The sequence below is a fragment of the Myotis daubentonii genome, chromosome 11 (assembly GCF_963259705.1).
Source record: "Myotis daubentonii chromosome 11, mMyoDau2.1, whole genome shotgun sequence".
NCBI classification, from domain to species: Eukaryota; Metazoa; Chordata; class Mammalia; order Chiroptera; family Vespertilionidae; genus Myotis; species Myotis daubentonii.
Genome location: NC_081850.1, coordinates 1,169,933 through 1,191,135, shown reverse-complemented (window position 1 = coordinate 1,191,135; position 21,203 = coordinate 1,169,933). Strand labels below are relative to the sequence as shown.

Sequence of the window (21,203 nt, the reverse complement as noted above, 5' to 3'; positions counted from 1 at the left end):
TGGAAATCCTAGGGGTTGAGGGCTCATTTTATTCCTTCATGGCTGGAAGTCTATTCAGACAACCCTGTGCACCTGATCAGGGAAAATGACTTCATGGTGGGTTTTCCTACTGTGGTGAGACCCAGGCAATTTTCCAATGGCCCGGACACCAGGCGTTGCCTTATCAGAGCTCCACCCAGGTGGTCATGGAGACTCAGTTGCACTAGTACAACTCCTTCCAATCCTTGTCCGGGAGCTAGAGACCAGAGCACCGGCAGTCGGAGTGGGCCCAGGGTTGAGGGTGGGTACAGAGGGCGCTGTCCCCGGGGGATGAAGAGGACCCAGGAGAGCCACATATCAGATTCCCCCGAGAGTGTTCAGCGGTTCCGCCTGCATTTATTTATAATTTATTAATTAATTAATTTATTCATTCATTCATTCATTTCTTTCTTTCTTTCTTTCTCGTAATCCTCGGCCAGGATATCTCTCCCTTGACTTTTAGGGAGACTGGAAAAAAGCGGGAGAGGCAGAGAGAAACATGGATGTGAGGGAGACACCTGGATTGGTTGCCTCCGAGGGGGCAGGGATCCGGCCTGCAAGGGAGGTAAGTGCCCTTGACCCCAATCGAACCCGAGACCCTTCCATCCACAGGCCTGCGCTCTGTCCACTGAGCCAAACCCGCTGGAGCCTCCTCCACTGGCGTCACAGACACATCCCTCCCATCCAGGGGTGCCCTCTGTCAGGCGGGAGACCCCTTTCCCTGCCTGATTGGGGGTGGAGGTCGTGGTGGCCGGGGGTGGGGGATCCAAGAGTAGCCCCAGGGGTCCCCCCACCAAACCCTCAACACCGCCAAGGCGAGGCGGGGAGTGGCCCAGCCGCTCTCCTGGGCCCAGGGTGGGTGTTTGGGGGTGGGGAGGTGGAGTGCTGCAGAGTGGCGGGAAGGGGGCGGGCGTCCTATAGTGGACCTCAGGGCCGGCCCTGCCTTGGCCACGGGGCGGAGCTTGGGCAAGGAAAACAGAAACATCCCAAAGCCCTGTCCCCGCACCCGGCACCCCGCACCCCGCACCCCGCTCCCCGACCTGGTGCTCCGCCACCCGACTCCGCACACCCGCCGCCCCGGCCCGGCCCGGACCAGATCTCTTCTTGCAGAGCCATCAGCTGTCTCTGGCCCGCCCATCTCCTGAGCTTCGACAAGACGCAGGAGGGCGCCTTCCTTTGGGGGTGCGATTGCCTGAAAGGCGCAAGGGGGTGTCCACCGCCACCGGGTAGGACGAAGCCCCCCGAGGGATGGCACAAAGCGAGGGGCGGCCTGGGCCTGTGGTGGGGCCCGCGGGGTTCCCTTAGCGGTTGGGGAGCTACCTCCGTCCGCAGCACCGGGGGTTCCATGGGTTCCCCCGGGTGTGGGTGTGGGTGTGGGTCCCCTGTTGCCCCCGCAGAGCACGGAGCGCTTGGGGCTTGCGCGGGGGCGGGAGAAGGGAAGAGACACGCCCCTGCAACGCAGGGCTGCTGTCTGTTGGGCGCGAGACACCACCTCCTAAGTTTGGACGGCCCATGAGGGGGGGCGGGGGCGGGGGCGGGGGTTCGGTTCTGAGAGCAGCCCCGCGGGGGGCGATGGGAGGTTCCCCCCACACCGCCAAAGGGCGGATGGGGCGGGCTCCAAAAATGGCCATCAAAAGCCTACAGCACCCGGTATTCCCAGGCGGTCTCCCATCCAAGTACTAACCAGGCCCGACCCTGCTTAGCTTCCGAGATCAGACGAGATCGGGCGCGTTCAGGGTGGTATGGCCGTAGACACCGGAGCCGGCCTCCGGGAGCCTCAAGAGCCCGCGGCGCCGGGGCTCCAGGCCCGCTGAGCCCTGGGCCCCCCTGGCTGACCTGGTGCTCAGCTCCCCCCACCCTCCGCCCCGCCCCGCCCCGCCCCGCCCCGCCCGGCCGCCCTCTAGCCGGGACTAGATCTGTCCCTGCGGAGCCGCCAGCTGCCTCCCGTCCACCTTCGGAGCTTCCCGGAGAGCGGCTCCCCGGGGGGCGCGATGTCCCGGTGAGCCCGGAAGGGGGCGCCCTCCCCAACTGGGCTCCGCTAGGGAGTCGGCTTCACATCCCCATGGCAGCATTGTGTTGGGGAGAATCCAATGGCCAAACGCTTAGTTGGGACCAAAAATGTGCGAAGGCAGGGCCCAGGGGGAGTGGAGGGAGAGGCGCCCACCAAGTAGGCCCAGCTGGGGTTCCTGTCCCAGCATCCAGAAGGGTTCAGGAATCTGGAGGAGGCTGTGTGTAGATGTGAGATGAGAGGAGCCCAGGGACGAAGAAAGAGTCTGGAGAGGAGACATCATTTTGAAAGGCATTTGGGGGTCAGAGGAGCTTAGCTAAAGGAGCTAAGTTCTAAGGTCTTAAGTCTAAGGCCTTAGGTGCTCCCCGTCCCCAGGACCCCATGCTTTTTATTAACACAACTTGTCCTGAGGCAAGGCAGAGATAGACACGTCAAAGGGTTTACAGAAACATGGTCAGAATGGGGGAATTAGCCTACGGCTGTTCAGGCGTTTGGCCAGTAGGAGGCGATAACATGTAGATTAAGATGCCTTTTAACTGTCTGGCAGCCCAGAATCATCCCTTGTCAGGTTTGGGGAAATGCCTTCAGCCATTCCCAACATGTGACTACATGTGTGACTCAACCCTGTTGAGTTCCCAAGTCTCATCAACGTTCTAAAGAAACTCTTGAAATTATGACATGCTGGAATTGGTCTCCGGGAGGCCCACAGCCAGCCCAAGGTCTGATGCGACGTGTCCTGGGAGACCCTAGGAGGGGATATGGCCTGGGTGGTCACCCCTTCGTGTCCTCCATTTCACCCTCTTCCAGGTGGAGACCTAGCCAGGTGGCCCAGGGCGGCGTGCCTCTCCCAGGACCGCAGTGCTGAAGCCCGGGCCTGTTGGAAGCGGCCGTCCAGGCCACATCCCCCACCCTGTCTAGCGACCTGGCCCTCTCTGAGTTTTTGCATCCGGCGCAGGTCACCAGGCCCACAGGTGTGGCAGGTGTGATGTCAGATGCACCGGTCCAGGTCAATAGAAAAGTGTTTCTTGAATCATCCCTCATGTGTGTGCCGGCAGGGTCCCTGGGAAGGCCCAGGAGGACACAGTGGCTTTGCCAGGACACTAAACCGATCAGACAACACAGGTCTCACGGGGCTCTCCTGAACGCTAGGCCCCTGGTGGCAAGAACGGGGAGCTGGGGGAGGGGAAAGCTGAGTTGGAGAACTTGGAGTATTTCTGGGGGTGTCAGTCAAAAGCCCAGAGGGCTTTCCGGGCAAGTGTGCTTAAAGGAACACGTACAGGTAATGGAACCCTGCAAACTTTATGCCACTTCCTCAGTGACAGGACAATACAGAAGCTAGAACTCTGGTCACCAGGCACCACATTGCTGAGACAGGCCCCTATCACCTCACTTGACAGGATGCTCTCCACTGGTCTCCAGATGTCCTTGGGGTGTGCCTTTGGAAAAGCTCACAGCAAAACTGTTTCCCTCACGCAGACAGTGGCTCTAGTCTCCCTTCTGACGCCTGCTGACCTTGAGCGGTGTGTAGCCCTCAGGTAACTTAGGACAGCCTAGCGTTGGCCAATCCCAGGTAGGCCACAACTGGGGGCACTTGAGGGCGTCATATCCGTCCTTGCCACTGTGTGTGTGTGTGCGTGCGTGCGTGCGTGCGTGCGTGCGTGCGTGCCTGTGTGTGTGTGCGTTGTGTGTGTGTGTGTGTGTGTGTGTGTGTGTGTGTGTGTGTGTTTGTGCTGGAGCGGAAGAAACTGCAGGAGGGGTGGTTTGCTGGGTCTCTCAAGTGCCTACCTCAGGTCATGGGGGGCATAAGAGGAAGTGAGTGCTGGGGACCAAGGTCCCGTACCCTCTGGAAATCCTAGGGGTTGAGGGCTCATTTTATTCCTTCATGGCTGGAAGTCTATTCAGACAACCCTGTGCACCTGATCAGGGAAAATGACTTCATGGTGGGTTTTCCTACTGTGGTGAGACCCAGGCAATTTTCCAATGGCCCGGACACCAGGCGTTGCCTTATCAGAGCTCCACCCAGGTGGTCATGGAGACTCAGTTGCACTAGTACAACTCCTTCCAATCCTTGTCCGGGAGCTAGAGACCAGAGCACCGGCAGTGGGAGTGGGCCCAGCGTTGAGGGTGGGTACAGAGGGCGCTGTCCCCACGGGATGAAGAGGACCCAGGAGAGCCACATATCAGATTCCCCCGAGAGTGTTCAGCGGTTCCGCCTGCATTTATTTATAATTTATTAATTTATTTCTTTCTCGTAATCCTCGGCCAGGATATCTCTCCCTTGACTTTTAGGGAGACTGGAAAAAAGCGGGAGAGGCAGAGAGAAACATGGATGTGAGGGAGACACCTGGATTGGTTGCCTCCGAGGGGGCAGGGATCCAGCCTGCAAGGGAGGTAAGTGCCCTTGACCCCAATCGAACCCGAGACCCTTCCATCCACAGGCCTGCGCTCTGTCCACTGAGCCAAACCCGCTGGAGCCTCCTCCACTGGCGTCACAGACACATCCCTCCCATCCAGGGGTGCCCTCTGTCAGGCGGGAGACCCCTTTCCCTGCCTGATTGGGGGTGGAGGTCGTGGTGGCCGGGGGTGGGGGATCCAAGAGTAGCCCCAGGGGTCCCCCCACCAAACCCTCAACACCGCCAAGGCGAGGCGGGGAGTGGCCCAGCCGCTCTCCTGGGCCCAGGGTGGGTGTTTGGGGGTGGGGAGGTAGAGTGCTGCAGAGTGGCGGGAAGGGGGCGGGCGTCCTATAGTGGACCTCAGGGCCGGCCCTGCCTTGGCCACGGGGCGGAGCTTGGGCAAGGAAAACAGAAACATCCCAAAGCCCTGTCCCCGCACCCGGCACCCCGCACCCCGCACCCCGCTCCCCGACCTGGTGCTCCGCCACCCGACTCCGCACACCCGCCGCCCCGGCCCGGCCCGGACCAGATCTCTTCTTGCAGAGCCATCAGCTGTCTCTGGCCCGCCCATCTCCTGAGCTTCGACAAGACGCAGGAGGGCGCCTTCCTTTGGGGGTGCGATTGCCTGAAAGGCGCAAGGGGGTGTCCACCGCCACCGGGTAGGACGAAGCCCCCCGAGGGATGGCACAAAGCGAGGGGCGGCCTGGGCCTGTGGTGGGGCCCGCGGGGTTCCCTTAGCGGTTGGGGAGCTACCTCCGTCCGCAGCACCGGGGGTCCCATGGGTTCCCCCGGGTGTGGGTGTGGGTGTGGGTCCCCTGTTGCCCCCGCAGAGCACGGAGCGCTTGGGGCTTGCGCGGGGGCGGGAGAAGGGAAGAGACACGCCCCTGCAACGCAGGGCTGCTGTCTGTTGGGCGCGAGACACCACCTCCTAAGTTTGGACGGCCCATGAGGGGGGGCGGGGGCGGGGGCGGGGGTTCGGTTCTGAGAGCAGCCCCGCGGGGGGCGATGGGAGGTTCCCCCCACACCGCCAAAGGGCGGATGGGGCGGGCTCCAAAAATGGCCATCAAAAGCCTACAGCACCCGGTATTCCCAGGCGGTCTCCCATCCAAGTACTAACCAGGCCCGACCCTGCTTAGCTTCCGAGATCAGACGAGATCGGGCGCGTTCAGGGTGGTATGGCCGTAGACACCGGAGCCGGCCTCCGGGAGCCTCAAGAGCCCGCGGCGCCGGGGCTCCAGGCCCGCTGAGCCCTGGGCCCCCCTGGCTGACCTGGTGCTCAGCTCCCCCCACCCTCCGCCCCGCCCCGCCCCGCCCCGCCCCGCCCGGCCGCCCTCTAGCCGGGACTAGATCTGTCCCTGCGGAGCCGCCAGCTGCCTCCCGTCCACCTTCGGAGCTTCCCGGAGAGCGGCTCCCCGGGGGGCGCGATGTCCCGGTGAGCCCGGAAGGGGGCGCCCTCCCCAACTGGGCTCCGCTAGGGAGTCGGCTTCACATCCCCATGGCAGCATTGTGTTGGGGAGAATCCAATGGCCAAACGCTTAGTTGGGACCAAAAATGTGCGAAGGCAGGGCCCAGGGGGAGTGGAGGGAGAGGCGCCCACCAAGTAGGCCCAGCTGGGGTTCCTGTCCCAGCATCCAGAAGGGTTCAGGAATCTGGAGGAGGCTGTGTGTAGATGTGAGATGAGAGGAGCCCAGGGACGAAGAAAGAGTCTGGAGAGGAGACATCATTTTGAAAGGCATTTGGGGGTCAGAGGAGCTTAGCTAAAGGAGCTAAGTTCTAAGGTCTTAAGTCTAAGGCCTTAGGTGCTCCCCGTCCCCAGGACCCCATGCTTTTTATTAACACAACTTGTCCTGAGGCAAGGCAGAGATAGACACGTCAAAGGGTTTACAGAAACATGGTCAGAATGGGGGAATTAGCCTACGGCTGTTCAGGCGTTTGGCCAGTAGGAGGCGATAACATGTAGATTAAGATGCCTTTTAACTGTCTGGCAGCCCAGAATCATCCCTTGTCAGGTTTGGGGAAATGCCTTCAGCCATTCCCAACATGTGACTACATGTGTGACTCAACCCTGTTGAGTTCCCAAGTCTCATCAACGTTCTAAAGAAACTCTTGAAATTATGACATGCTGGAATTGGTCTCCGGGAGGCCCACAGCCAGCCCAAGGTCTGATGCGACGTGTCCTGGGAGACCCTAGGAGGGGATATGGCCTGGGTGGTCACCCCTTCGTGTCCTCCATTTCACCCTCTTCCAGGTGGAGACCTAGCCAGGTGGCCCAGGGCGGCGTGCCTCTCCCAGGACCGCAGTGCTGAAGCCCGGGCCTGTTGGAAGCGGCCGTCCAGGCCACATCCCCCACCCTGTCTAGCGACCTGGCCCTCTCTGAGTTTTTGCATCCGGCGCAGGTCACCAGGCCCACAGGTGTGGCAGGTGTGATGTCAGATGCACCGGTCCAGGTCAATAGAAAAGTGTTTCTTGAATCATCCCTCATGTGTGTGCCGGCAGGGTCCCTGGGAAGGCCCAGGAGGACACAGTGGCTTTGCCAGGACACTAAACCGATCAGACAACACAGGTCTCACGGGGCTCTCCTGAACGCTAGGCCCCTGGTGGCAAGAACGGGGAGCTGGGGGAGGGGAAAGCTGAGTTGGAGAACTTGGAGTATTTCTGGGGGTGTCAGTCAAAAGCCCAGAGGGCTTTCCGGGCAAGTGTGCTTAAAGGAACACGTACAGGTAATGGAACCCTGCAAACTTTATGCCACTTCCTCAGTGACAGGACAATACAGAAGCTAGAACTCTGGTCACCAGGCACCACATTGCTGAGACAGGCCCCTATCACCTCACTTGACAGGATGCTCTCCACTGGTCTCCAGATGTCCTTGGGGTGTGCCTTTGGAAAAGCTCACAGCAAAACTGTTTCCCTCACGCAGACAGTGGCTCTAGTCTCCCTTCTGACGCCTGCTGACCTTGAGCGGTGTGTAGCCCTCAGGTAACTTAGGACAGCCTAGCGTTGGCCAATCCCAGGTAGGCCACAACTGGGGGCACTTGAGGGCGTCATATCCGTCCTTGCCACTGTGTGTGTGTGTGCGTGCGTGCGTGCGTGCGTGCGTGCGTGCGTGCCTGTGTGTGTGTGCGTTGTGTGTGTGTGTGTGTGTGTGTGTGTGTGTGTGTGTGTGTGTTTGTGCTGGAGCGGAAGAAACTGCAGGAGGGGTGGTTTGCTGGGTCTCTCAAGTGCCTACCTCAGGTCATGGGGGGCATAAGAGGAAGTGAGTGCTGGGGACCAAGGTCCCGTACCCTCTGGAAATCCTAGGGGTTGAGGGCTCATTTTATTCCTTCATGGCTGGAAGTCTATTCAGACAACCCTGTGCACCTGATCAGGGAAAATGACTTCATGGTGGGTTTTCCTACTGTGGTGAGACCCAGGCAATTTTCCAATGGCCCGGACACCAGGCGTTGCCTTATCAGAGCTCCACCCAGGTGGTCATGGAGACTCAGTTGCACTAGTACAACTCCTTCCAATCCTTGTCCGGGAGCTAGAGACCAGAGCACCGGCAGTGGGAGTGGGCCCAGCGTTGAGGGTGGGTACAGAGGGCGCTGTCCCCACGGGATGAAGAGGACCCAGGAGAGCCACATATCAGATTCCCCCGAGAGTGTTCAGCGGTTCCGCCTGCATTTATTTATAATTTATTAATTTATTTCTTTCTCGTAATCCTCGGCCAGGATATCTCTCCCTTGACTTTTAGGGAGACTGGAAAAAAGCGGGAGAGGCAGAGAGAAACATGGATGTGAGGGAGACACCTGGATTGGTTGCCTCCGAGGGGGCAGGGATCCAGCCTGCAAGGGAGGTAAGTGCCCTTGACCCCAATCGAACCCGAGACCCTTCCATCCACAGGCCTGCGCTCTGTCCACTGAGCCAAACCCGCTGGAGCCTCCTCCACTGGCGTCACAGACACATCCCTCCCATCCAGGGGTGCCCTCTGTCAGGCGGGAGACCCCTTTCCCTGCCTGATTGGGGGTGGAGGTCGTGGTGGCCGGGGGTGGGGGATCCAAGAGTAGCCCCAGGGGTCCCCCCACCAAACCCTCAACACCGCCAAGGCGAGGCGGGGAGTGGCCCAGCCGCTCTCCTGGGCCCAGGGTGGGTGTTTGGGGGTGGGGAGGTAGAGTGCTGCAGAGTGGCGGGAAGGGGGCGGGCGTCCTATAGTGGACCTCAGGGCCGGCCCTGCCTTGGCCACGGGGCGGAGCTTGGGCAAGGAAAACAGAAACATCCCAAAGCCCTGTCCCCGCACCCGGCACCCCGCACCCCGCACCCCGCTCCCCGACCTGGTGCTCCGCCACCCGACTCCGCACACCCGCCGCCCCGGCCCGGCCCGGACCAGATCTCTTCTTGCAGAGCCATCAGCTGTCTCTGGCCCGCCCATCTCCTGAGCTTCGACAAGACGCAGGAGGGCGCCTTCCTTTGGGGGTGCGATTGCCTGAAAGGCGCAAGGGGGTGTCCACCGCCACCGGGTAGGACGAAGCCCCCCGAGGGATGGCACAAAGCGAGGGGCGGCCTGGGCCTGTGGTGGGGCCCGCGGGGTTCCCTTAGCGGTTGGGGAGCTACCTCCGTCCGCAGCACCGGGGGTCCCATGGGTTCCCCCGGGTGTGGGTGTGGGTGTGGGTCCCCTGTTGCCCCCGCAGAGCACGGAGCGCTTGGGGCTTGCGCGGGGGCGGGAGAAGGGAAGAGACACGCCCCTGCAACGCAGGGCTGCTGTCTGTTGGGCGCGAGACACCACCTCCTAAGTTTGGACGGCCCATGAGGGGGGGCGGGGGCGGGGGCGGGGGTTCGGTTCTGAGAGCAGCCCCGCGGGGGGCGATGGGAGGTTCCCCCCACACCGCCAAAGGGCGGATGGGGCGGGCTCCAAAAATGGCCATCAAAAGCCTACAGCACCCGGTATTCCCAGGCGGTCTCCCATCCAAGTACTAACCAGGCCCGACCCTGCTTAGCTTCCGAGATCAGACGAGATCGGGCGCGTTCAGGGTGGTATGGCCGTAGACACCGGAGCCGGCCTCCGGGAGCCTCAAGAGCCCGCGGCGCCGGGGCTCCAGGCCCGCTGAGCCCTGGGCCCCCCTGGCTGACCTGGTGCTCAGCTCCCCCCACCCTCCGCCCCGCCCCGCCCCGCCCCGCCCCGCCCGGCCGCCCTCTAGCCGGGACTAGATCTGTCCCTGCGGAGCCGCCAGCTGCCTCCCGTCCACCTTCGGAGCTTCCCGGAGAGCGGCTCCCCGGGGGGCGCGATGTCCCGGTGAGCCCGGAAGGGGGCGCCCTCCCCAACTGGGCTCCGCTAGGGAGTCGGCTTCACATCCCCATGGCAGCATTGTGTTGGGGAGAATCCAATGGCCAAACGCTTAGTTGGGACCAAAAATGTGCGAAGGCAGGGCCCAGGGGGAGTGGAGGGAGAGGCGCCCACCAAGTAGGCCCAGCTGGGGTTCCTGTCCCAGCATCCAGAAGGGTTCAGGAATCTGGAGGAGGCTGTGTGTAGATGTGAGATGAGAGGAGCCCAGGGACGAAGAAAGAGTCTGGAGAGGAGACATCATTTTGAAAGGCATTTGGGGGTCAGAGGAGCTTAGCTAAAGGAGCTAAGTTCTAAGGTCTTAAGTCTAAGGCCTTAGGTGCTCCCCGTCCCCAGGACCCCATGCTTTTTATTAACACAACTTGTCCTGAGGCAAGGCAGAGATAGACACGTCAAAGGGTTTACAGAAACATGGTCAGAATGGGGGAATTAGCCTACGGCTGTTCAGGCGTTTGGCCAGTAGGAGGCGATAACATGTAGATTAAGATGCCTTTTAACTGTCTGGCAGCCCAGAATCATCCCTTGTCAGGTTTGGGGAAATGCCTTCAGCCATTCCCAACATGTGACTACATGTGTGACTCAACCCTGTTGAGTTCCCAAGTCTCATCAACGTTCTAAAGAAACTCTTGAAATTATGACATGCTGGAATTGGTCTCCGGGAGGCCCACAGCCAGCCCAAGGTCTGATGCGACGTGTCCTGGGAGACCCTAGGAGGGGATATGGCCTGGGTGGTCACCCCTTCGTGTCCTCCATTTCACCCTCTTCCAGGTGGAGACCTAGCCAGGTGGCCCAGGGCGGCGTGCCTCTCCCAGGACCGCAGTGCTGAAGCCCGGGCCTGTTGGAAGCGGCCGTCCAGGCCACATCCCCCACCCTGTCTAGCGACCTGGCCCTCTCTGAGTTTTTGCATCCGGCGCAGGTCACCAGGCCCACAGGTGTGGCAGGTGTGATGTCAGATGCACCGGTCCAGGTCAATAGAAAAGTGTTTCTTGAATCATCCCTCATGTGTGTGCCGGCAGGGTCCCTGGGAAGGCCCAGGAGGACACAGTGGCTTTGCCAGGACACTAAACCGATCAGACAACACAGGTCTCACGGGGCTCTCCTGAACGCTAGGCCCCTGGTGGCAAGAACGGGGAGCTGGGGGAGGGGAAAGCTGAGTTGGAGAACTTGGAGTATTTCTGGGGGTGTCAGTCAAAAGCCCAGAGGGCTTTCCGGGCAAGTGTGCTTAAAGGAACACGTACAGGTAATGGAACCCTGCAAACTTTATGCCACTTCCTCAGTGACAGGACAATACAGAAGCTAGAACTCTGGTCACCAGGCACCACATTGCTGAGACAGGCCCCTATCACCTCACTTGACAGGATGCTCTCCACTGGTCTCCAGATGTCCTTGGGGTGTGCCTTTGGAAAAGCTCACAGCAAAACTGTTTCCCTCACGCAGACAGTGGCTCTAGTCTCCCTTCTGACGCCTGCTGACCTTGAGCGGTGTGTAGCCCTCAGGTAACTTAGGACAGCCTAGCGTTGGCCAATCCCAGGTAGGCCACAACTGGGGGCACTTGAGGGCGTCATATCCGTCCTTGCCACTGTGTGTGTGCGTGCGTGCGTGCGTGCGTGCGTGCGTGCGTGCGTGCGTGCCTGTGTGTGTGTGCGTTGTGTGTGTGTGTGTGTGTGTGTGTGTGTTTGTGCTGGAGCGGAAGAAACTGCAGGAGGGGTGGTTTGCTGGGTCTCTCAAGTGCCTACCTCAGGTCATGGGGGGCATAAGAGGAAGTGAGTGCTGGGGACCAAGGTCCCGTACCCTCTGGAAATCCTAGGGGTTGAGGGCTCATTTTATTCCTTCATGGCTGGAAGTCTATTCAGACAACCCTGTGCACCTGATCAGGGAAAATGACTTCATGGTGGGTTTTCCTACTGTGGTGAGACCCAGGCAATTTTCCAATGGCCCGGACACCAGGCGTTGCCTTATCAGAGCTCCACCCAGGTGGTCATGGAGACTCAGTTGCACTAGTACAACTCCTTCCAATCCTTGTCCGGGAGCTAGAGACCAGAGCACCGGCAGTCGGAGTGGGCCCAGGGTTGAGGGTGGGTACAGAGGGCGCTGTCCCCACGGGATGAAGAGGACCCAGGAGAGCCACATATCAGATTCCCCCGAGAGTGTTCAGCGGTTCCGCCTGCATTTATTTATAATTTATTTATTTATTCATTCATTCATTCATTCATTCATTCATTCATTTCTTTCTTTCTTTCTTTCTCGTAATCCTCGGCCAGGATATCTCTCCCTTGACTTTTAGGGAGACTGGAAAAAACCGGGAGAGGCAGAGAGAAACATGGATGTGAGGGAGACACCTGGATTGGTTGCCTCCGAGGGGGCAGGGATCCAGCCTGCAAGGGAGGTAAGTGCCCTTGACCCCAATCGAACCCGAGACCCTTCCATCCACAGGCCTGCGCTCTGTCCACTGAGCCAAACCCGCTGGAGCCTCCTCCACTGGCGTCACAGACACATCCCTCCCATCCAGGGGTGCCCTCTGTCAGGCGGGAGACCCCTTTCCCTGCCTGATTGGGGGTGGAGGTCGTGGTGGCCGGGGGTGGGGGATCCAAGAGTAGCCCCAGGGGTCCCCCCACCAAACCCTCAACACCGCCAAGGCGAGGCGGGGAGTGGCCCAGCCGCTCTCCTGGGCCCAGGGTGGGTGTTTGGGGGTGGGGAGGTGGAGTGCTGCAGAGTGGCGGGAAGGGGGCGGGCGTCCTATAGTGGACCTCAGGGCCGGCCCTGCCTTGGCCACGGGGCGGAGCTTGGGCAAGGAAAACAGAAACATCCCAAAGCCCTGTCCCCGCACCCGGCACCCCGCACCCCGCACCCCGCTCCCCGACCTGGTGCTCCGCCACCCGACTCCGCACACCCGCCACCCCGGCCCGGCCCAGACCAGATCTCTTCTTGCAGAGCCATCAGCTGTCTCTGGCCCGCCCATCTCCTGAGCTTCGACAAGACGCAGGAGGGCGCCTTCCTTTGGGGGTGCGATTGCCTGAAAGGCGCAAGGGGGTGTCCACCGCCACCGGGTAGGACGAAGCCCCCCGAGGGATGGCACAAAGCGAGGGGCGGCCTGGGCCTGTGGTGGGGCCCGCGGGGTTCCCTTCGCGGTTGGGGAGCTACCTCCGTCCGCAGCACCGGGGGTTCGATGGGTTCCCCCGGGTGTGGGTGTGGGTGTGGGTCCCCTGTTGCCCCCGCAGAGCACGGAGCGCTTGGGGCTTGCGCGGGGGCGGGAGAAGGGAAGAGACACGCCCCTGCAACGCAGGGCTGCTGTCTGTTGGGCGCGAGACACCACCTCCTAAGTTTGGACGGCCCACGAGGGGGGGCGGGGGCGGGGGCGGGGGTTCGGTTCTGAGAGCAGCCCCGCGGGGGGCGATGGGAGGTTCCCCCCACACCGCCAAAGGGCGGATGGGGCGGGCTCCAAAAATGGCCATCAAAAGCCTACAGCACCCGGTATTCCCAGGCGGTCTCCCATCCAAATACTAACCAGGCCCTACCCTGCTTAGCTTCCGAGATCAGACGAGATCGGGCGCGTTCAGGGTGGTATGGCCGTAGACACCGGAGCCGGCCTCCGGGAGCCTCAAGAGCCCGCGGCGCCGGGGCTCCAGGCCCGCTGAGCCCTGGGCCCCCCTGGCTGACCTGGTGCTCAGCTCCCCCCACCCTCCGCCCCGCCCCGCCCGGCCGCCCTCTAGCCGGGACTAGATCTGTCCCTGCGGAGCCACCAGCTGCCTCCCGTCCACCTTCTGAGCTTCCCGGAGAGCGGCTCCCCGGGGGGTGCGATGTCCCGGTGAGCCCGGAAGGGGGCGCCCTCCCCAACTGGGCTCCGCTAGGGAGTCGGCTTCACATCCCCATGGCAGCATTGTGTTGGGGAGAATCCAATGGCCAAACGCTTAGTTGGGACCAAAAATGTGCGAAGGCAGGGCCCAGGGGGAGTGGAGGGAGAGGCGCCCACCAAGTAGGCCCAGCTGGGGTTCCTGTCCCAGCATCCAGAAGGGTTCAGGAATCTGGAGGAGGCTGTGTGTAGATGTGAGATGAGAGGAGCCCAGGGACGAAGAAAGAGTCTGGAGAGGAGACATCATTTTGAAAGGCATTTGGGGGTCAGAGGAGCTTAGCTAAAGGAGCTAAGTTCTAAGGTCTTAAGTCTAAGGCCTTAGGTGCTCCCCGTCCCCAGGACCCCATGCTTTTTATTAACACAACTTGTCCTGAGGCGAGGCAGAGATAGACACGTCAAAGGGTTTACAGAAACATGGTCAGAATGGGGGAATTCGCGTACGGCTGTTCAGGCGTTTGGCCAGTAGGAGGCGATAACATGTAGATTAAGATGCCTTTTAACTGTCTGGCAGCCCAGAATCATCCCTTGTCAGGTTTGGGGAAATGCCTTCAGCCATTCCCAACATGTGACTACATGTGTGACTCAACCCTGTTGAGTTCCCAAGTCTCATCAACGTTCTAAAGAAACTCTTGAAATTATGACATGCTGGAATTGGTCTCCGGGAGGCCCACAGCCAGCCCAAGGTCTGATGCGACGTGTCCTGGGAGACCCTAGGAGGGGATATGGCCTGGGTGGTCACCCCTTCGTGTCCTCCATTTCACCCTCTTCCAGGTGGAGACCTAGCCAGGTGGCCCAGGGCGGCGTGCCTCTCCCAGGACCGCAGTGCTGAAGCCCGGGCCTGTTGGAAGCGGCCGTCCAGGCCACATCCCCCACCCTGTCTAGCGACCTGGCCCTCTCTTGAGTTTTTGCATCCGGCGCAGGTCACCAGGCCCACAGGTGTGGCAGGTTTGATGTCATATGCACCAGTCCAGGTCAATAGAAAAGTGTTTCTTGAATCATCCCTCATGTGTGTGCCGGCAGGGTCCCTGGGAAGGCCCAGGAGGACACAGTGGCTTTGCCAGGACACTAAACCGATCAGACAGCACAGGTCTCACGGGGCTCTCCTGAACGCTAGGCCCCTGGTGGCAAGAACGGGGAGCTGGGGGAGGGGGAAAGCTGAGTTGGAGAACTTGGAGTATTTCTGGGGGTGTCAGTCAAAAGCCCAGAGGGCTTTCCGGGCAAGTGTGCTTAAAGGAACACGTACAGGTAATGGAACCCTGCAAACTTTATGCCACTTCCTCAGGGACAGGACAATACAGAAGCTAGAACTCTGGTCACCAGGCACCACATTGCTGAGACAGGCCCCTATCACCTCACTTGACAGGATGCTCTCCACTGGTCTCCAGATGTCCTTGGGGTGTGCCTTTGGAAAAGCTCACAGCAAAACTGTTTCCCTCACGCAGACAGTGGCTCTAGTCTCCCTTCTGACGCCTGCTGACCTTGAGCGGTGTGTAGCCCTCAGGTAACTTAGGACAGCCTAGCGTTGGCCAATCCCAGGTAGGCCACAACTGGGGGCACTTGAGGGCGTCATATCCGTCCTTGCCACTGTGTGTGCGTGCGTGCGTGCCTGTGTGTGTGTGTGTGTGTGTGTGTGTGTGTTTGTGCTGGAGCGGAAGAAACTGCAGGAGGGGTGGTTTGCTGGGTCTCTCAAGTGCCTACCTCAGGTCATGGGGGGCATAAGAGGAAGTGAGTGCTGGGGACCAAGGTCCCGTACCCTCTGGAAATCCTAGGGGTTGAGGGCTCATTTTATTCCTTCATGGCTGGAAGTCTATTCAGACAACCCTGTGCACCTGATCAGGGAAAATGACTTCATGGTGGGTTTTCCTACTGTGGTGAGACCCAGGCAATTTTCCAATGGCCCGGACACCAGGCGTTGCCTTATCAGAGCTCCACCCAGGTGGTCATGGAGACTCAGTTGCACTAGTACAACTCCTTCCAATCCTTGTCCGGGAGCTAGAGACCAGAGCACCGGCAGTCGGAGTGGGCCCAGGGTTGAGGGTGGGTACAGAGGGCGCTGTCCCCACGGGATGAAGAGGACCCAGGAGAGCCACATATCAGATTCCCCCGAGAGTGTTCAGCGGTTCCGCCTGCATTTATTTATAATTTATTAATTTATTTCTTTCTCGTAATCCTCGGCCAGGATATCTCTCCCTTGACTTTTAGGGAGACTGGAAAAAACCGGGAGAGGCAGAGAGAAACATGGATGTGAGGGAGACACCTGGATTGGTTGCCTCCGAGGGGGCAGGGATCCAGCCTGCAAGGGAGGTAAGTGCCCTTGACCCCAATCGAACCCGAGACCCTTCCATCCACAGGCCTGCGCTCTGTCCACTGAGCCAAACCCGCTGGAGCCTCCTCCACTGGCGTCACAGACACATCCCTCCCATCCAGGGGTGCCCTCTGTCAGGCGGGAGACCCCTTTCCCTGCCTGATTGGGGGTGGAGGTCGTGGTGGCCGGGGGTGGGGGATCCAAGAGTAGCCCCAGGGGTCCCCCCACCAAACCCTCAACACCGCCAAGGCGAGGCGGGGAGTGGCCCAGCCGCTCTCCTGGGCCCAGGGTGGGTGTTTGGGGGTGGGGAGGTGGAGTGCTGCAGAGTGGCGGGAAGGGGGCGGGCGTCCTATAGTGGACCTCAGGGCCGGCCCTGCCTTGGCCACGGGGCGGAGCTTGGGCAAGGAAAACAGAAACATCCCAAAGCCCTGTCCCCGCACCCGGCACCCCGCACCCCGCACCCCGCTCCCCGACCTGGTGCTCCGCCACCCGACTCCGCACACCCGCCGCCCCGGCCCGGCCCGGACCAGATCTCTTCTTGCAGAGCCATCAGCTGTCTCTGGCCCGCCCATCTGCTGAGATCCTGTACTTTGAGGAAAACTCTCTATTGTGTTAAAACTCTTAAAATACGCAATTATAGTTTCCAGAAATGATTAAAAACTTGTAAGAAACACTTGAAATAAAAGTAAATAGATTCTTACTACATTTCCTGCTGCTTTCAATCACAGAGATTACCAGTGGAAAGCTGGAAAATGACCAGATAACTGATAATATTTACAACTCCGGCTACTTTAGGGAGCGTTTTCACCTGAATTTGCTTTTAAATATTAGGAATTCATGTTTATACAGCTCCAAATTTGTGTAGAAAGACTGTAAGTAAGGACTATACTGTTTATGTTTACAATTGAGGTCGAATTTCTCGGGTGTTTTTTGGGTGAATCAGTTAAAATCCTGACGATTCCAGTACATACTTGTGAGATAACTCTCTAATTGTGGTAAAACTCTTAAAATATGCAATTGCAGTTTCCAGAAATGATTATAAACTTGTAATAAACACTTGAAATAAAAGGAAATAGATTCTTACTACATTTCCTGCCGTTTTCTATCACGGAGGTTACCAGTGGAAAGCTGGGAAATGACCAGAAAACTGATAATATTTAAAACTCCCACTACTGTAGGGAGCGTTTTCACTTGAATTTGCTTTCAAATATTAGGAATTCTTTTTTATACAGCTCAAAATTTGTGTAAAAAGACTGTAGTGAGGCCTATCCTGCTTATGTTTACAATTGAGGCCGAATTTCTCTGGTGTTTTTTGTGTGAATCAGATAAAATTTAGACGATTCCAGTACATACTTGTGAGAAAACTCTCTAATTGTCTTAAAACTCTTAAAATACGCAATGATAGTTTCCAGAAATGATTAAAAACTCGTAATAAACACTTGAAATGAAACAAACTAGATTCTTACTACATTTCCTGCCGTTTTCTATCACAGAGGTTACCAGTGGAAAGATGGGAAATGACCAGAAAACTGATGATGTTTACAACTCCGGCTACTTTAGGGAGCGTTTTGACTTGAATTTGCTTTCAAATATTAGGAATTCAGGTTTATACAGCTCAAAATTTGTGTAGAAACACTGTAAGTGAGGACTATTGTGTTTATGTTTACAATTGAGGCCGAATTTCTCTGGCATTTTTGTGTGAATCAGTTAAAATCCTGACTATTCCAGTATATACTTGTAGGAAAACTCTATAATTGTGGTAAAACTCTTCAAATACGCAATTATAGTTTCCAGAAATGATTAAAAACTTGTAAGAAACACTTGAAATTAAAGGAAATAGATTCTTACTACATTTCCTGCCGTTTTCTATCACGGAGTTCCCAGTGGCAATCTGGAAATGACCAGAAAACTGATAATATTTACACCTCCGGCTACTTTAGGGAGCATTTTCACTTGAATTGGCTTTCAAATATAAGGAATTCATGTTTATACAGCTCAAAATTTGTGTAGAAAGACTGTAAGTGACGACTATACTGTTTATTTTTACAACTGAGGCCGAATTTCTCTGGCGTTATATGTGTGAATGAGTTAAAATGCTAACCTTTCCAGTATATACTTGTAGGAAAACTCTCTAATTGTGCTATACCTCTTAAAATACGCAATTTAGAATTTGTGTATAAAGCCTTGGAATGATGAGAAAATGTTTATGTTTACAATTAAGGCTGATTGGCTTTGACGGTTTTTTTTGTGAATCAGTTAAAATGGTTACGATTCCAGTAAGTACTTCTAAGAAAACTGTCTAATTGTGGTAAAACTGTTAAAATACACAATGATAGTTCCCTGAAATGATTAAGAACGTGTAAGAAACACTGCAATTACACATAAGTAGATTCTTACTACATTTCCAGTGGAAATCTGTGCAATGACGAAAATACTGGTAATATTTACAACTCTGGGTACTTCAGGTGGCGTTTTGACGGGAATGTGCTTTCAAATATTAAGAGTTCATGTTTACAGAGCTCAGAATTTGTGTATAAAGCCTTGGAATGACGGGAATAGTGTTTATGTTTACAATTAAGGCTTATTGGCTTTGGCGTTTTTTTGTGTGAGTCACTTCAAATGGTGACGATTTCAGTAAATACTTCTCAGAAAACTATCTAATTGTGGTAAAACTGTTAAAATACACAATGAGAGTTCCCACAAATGATTAAGAATGTGTAAGAAACACTTCAAGTACACGTAAATAGATTATTAGTACATTTACTGTCCTATTCAATCACGGAGGTTTCCAGTGGAAAGCTGTGAAATGACGAAAATACTGGTAATATTTACAACTCCGGGTACTCCAGGTGGCGTTTTCACGGGAATGTGCTTTCAAATATTAAGAGTTCATGTTTACAGAGCTCAGAAATTGTGTATAAAGCCTTGGAATGATGAGAAAATGTTCATGTTTACAATTAAGGCTGATTGGCAATCCTGAAAAAGAACAAAGTAGGTGGAATCTCAATACCAGATATCAAGATGTATTACAAAGCCACTGTTCTCAAAACTGTCTGGTACTGGTACAAGAATAGGCATATAGATCAATGGAATAGAATAGAGAGCCCAGAAATCGGCCCGAACGAATATGCTCAATTAATATTTGACAAAGGAGGCAAGAACATACAATGGAGCCAAGATAGTCTCCTCAATAAATGGTGTTGGGAAAACTGGACAGATATATGCAAGAAAATGAAACAGGACCACCAACTTACACCATACACAAAAATAATCTCAAAATGGATAAAGGACTTAAATGTACGACAGGAAACCATAAAAATTCTAGAAGAATCCAAAGGCAACAAAATCTCAGACATATGCCGAAGCAATTTCTTCACTGATACAGCTCCTAGGGCACTTGAAACGAAAGAGAAAATGAACAAATGGGACTACATCAAAATAAAAAGCTTTTGCACAGCAAAAGAAACCATCAACAAAACAATGAGAAAACTCACTGTGTGGGAAAACATATTTGCCAATGACATATCTGATAAGGGCCTAATCTCCAAAATTTATGGGAAATCAAACAACTTAACAAAAGGAAGATAAACAATCCAATCAAAAAATGGGCAAAGGACCTAAATAGACACCTTTCAAAAGAGGACATTCAGAAAGCCAAGAGACATATGAAAACATGCTCAAAGTCACTAATCATCCGAGAGATGCAAATCAAAACAACAATGAGGTACCATCTTACACCTGTCAGACTGGCTATCATCAACAAATCAACAAACGACAAGTGCTGGAGAGGATGTGGAGAAAAAGGAACACTTGTGCACTGCTGGTGGGAATGCAGACTGGTGCAGCCACTATGGAAGACAGTATGGAGTTTCCTCAAAAAACTGAAAATGGAACTCCCATTTGACCCTGTGATCCCACTTCTAGGAATATATCCCAAGAAACCAGAAACACCAATCAGAAAGGATATATGCACCCCTATGTTCATAGCAGCACAATTCACCATAGCTAAGATCTGGAAACAGCCTAAGTGCCCATCAGTAGATGAATGGATTAGAAAACTGTGATACATCTACACGATGGAATACTATGCTGCTCTAAAAAGGAAGGAACTCTTACCATATGCAACAGCATGGATGGAACTGGAGAGCATTATGCTAAGTGAAATAAGCCAGTCAATGAAGGAAAAATACCACATAATCTCACTCATTCATGGATAATAGAGACCATTATAAACTTTTTTTTTTAGAGCTCCATATTTAATTAATTAATTTATTTTTTTTAAAAATTAAATCTTTATTGTTCAGATTATTACATTTGTTCCTCTTTTTTCCCCTCCATATCTCCCCTCCTCCCAGTTCCCGCCCCACCCTCCGCCCTCACTCCCCACCCACTGTCCTCATCCATAGGTGCACGATTTTTGTCCAGTCTCTTCCCGCATCTCCCACACCCCTTTCCCCCCGAAGAATAGTCAGTCCATTCCCTTTCTATGTCCCTGATTCTATTATAATCACCAGTTCATTCTGTTCATCAGATTATTTATTCACTTGATTCTTAGATTCACTTGTTGATAGATGCATATTTGTTGTTCATAATTTGTATCTTTACCTTTTTCTTCCTCTTCCTCTTCTTAAAGGATACCTTTCAGCATTTCATATAATCCTGGTTTGGTGGTGATGAACTCCTTTAGCTTTTCCTTATCTGTGAAGCTCTTTATCTGACCTTCAATTCTGAATGATAGCTTTGCTGGATAAAGTAATCTTGGTTGTAGGTTCTTGGTATTCATCACTTTGAATATTTCTTGCCACTCCCTTCTGGCCTGCAAAGTTTCTGTTGAGAAATCAGCTGACAGTCGTATGGGTATTCCCTTGTAGGTAACTGAGTTTCTTTCTCTTGCTGTTTTTAAGATTCTCTCTTTATTTTTTGCTCTTGGCATTTTAATTATGATGTGTCTTGGTGTGGTCCTCTTTGGATTCCTTTTGTTTGGGGTTCTCCGCGCTTCTTGGACCTGTAAGTCCATTTCTTTCACCAGGTGGGGGAAGTTTTCTGTCATTATTTCTTCGAATAGGTTTTCAATATCTTGCACTCTCTCATCTTCTGGCACCCCTATAATTCTGATGTTGGTACGCTTGAAGCTGTCCCAGAGGCTCCTTACACTATCCTTGCATTTTTTTTTATTTATTGCTTAAAGTATTACAAAGGGTATTACATATGTATCCATTTTATCCCCCCGCCCTAGACAGTCCCCTAGCCTCCCCTATCACCCAGTGTCTTATGTCCATTGGTTATGCTTATATGCATGCATACAAGTCCTTTAG

The 21,203-nt window shown here is 55.3% G+C and overlaps 4 non-coding genes across 4 annotated transcripts; all 4 read right to left on the bottom strand.

Annotated features, from left to right (window-relative positions):
* Window positions 1-1,653: 1,653 nt before the first annotated feature.
* LOC132212935 (5S ribosomal RNA) lies at window positions 1,654-1,772 on the bottom strand. The gene has a single exon (XR_009447864.1). It is a non-coding gene; the product is annotated as a 5S ribosomal RNA (ribosomal RNA).
* Window positions 1,773-5,487: 3,715 nt separating this feature from the next.
* Window positions 5,488-5,606, bottom strand: LOC132212925 (5S ribosomal RNA). Its single transcript, XR_009447860.1, has one exon. It is a non-coding gene; the product is annotated as a 5S ribosomal RNA (ribosomal RNA).
* A 3,715-nt stretch (window positions 5,607-9,321) lies between these two features.
* LOC132212839 (5S ribosomal RNA) lies at window positions 9,322-9,440 on the bottom strand. Its single transcript, XR_009447786.1, has one exon. It is a non-coding gene; the product is annotated as a 5S ribosomal RNA (ribosomal RNA).
* Window positions 9,441-13,189: 3,749 nt separating this feature from the next.
* Window positions 13,190-13,308, bottom strand: LOC132212946 (5S ribosomal RNA). The gene has a single exon (XR_009447866.1). It is a non-coding gene; the product is annotated as a 5S ribosomal RNA (ribosomal RNA).
* Between the last annotated feature and the right edge of the window lie 7,895 nt (window positions 13,309-21,203).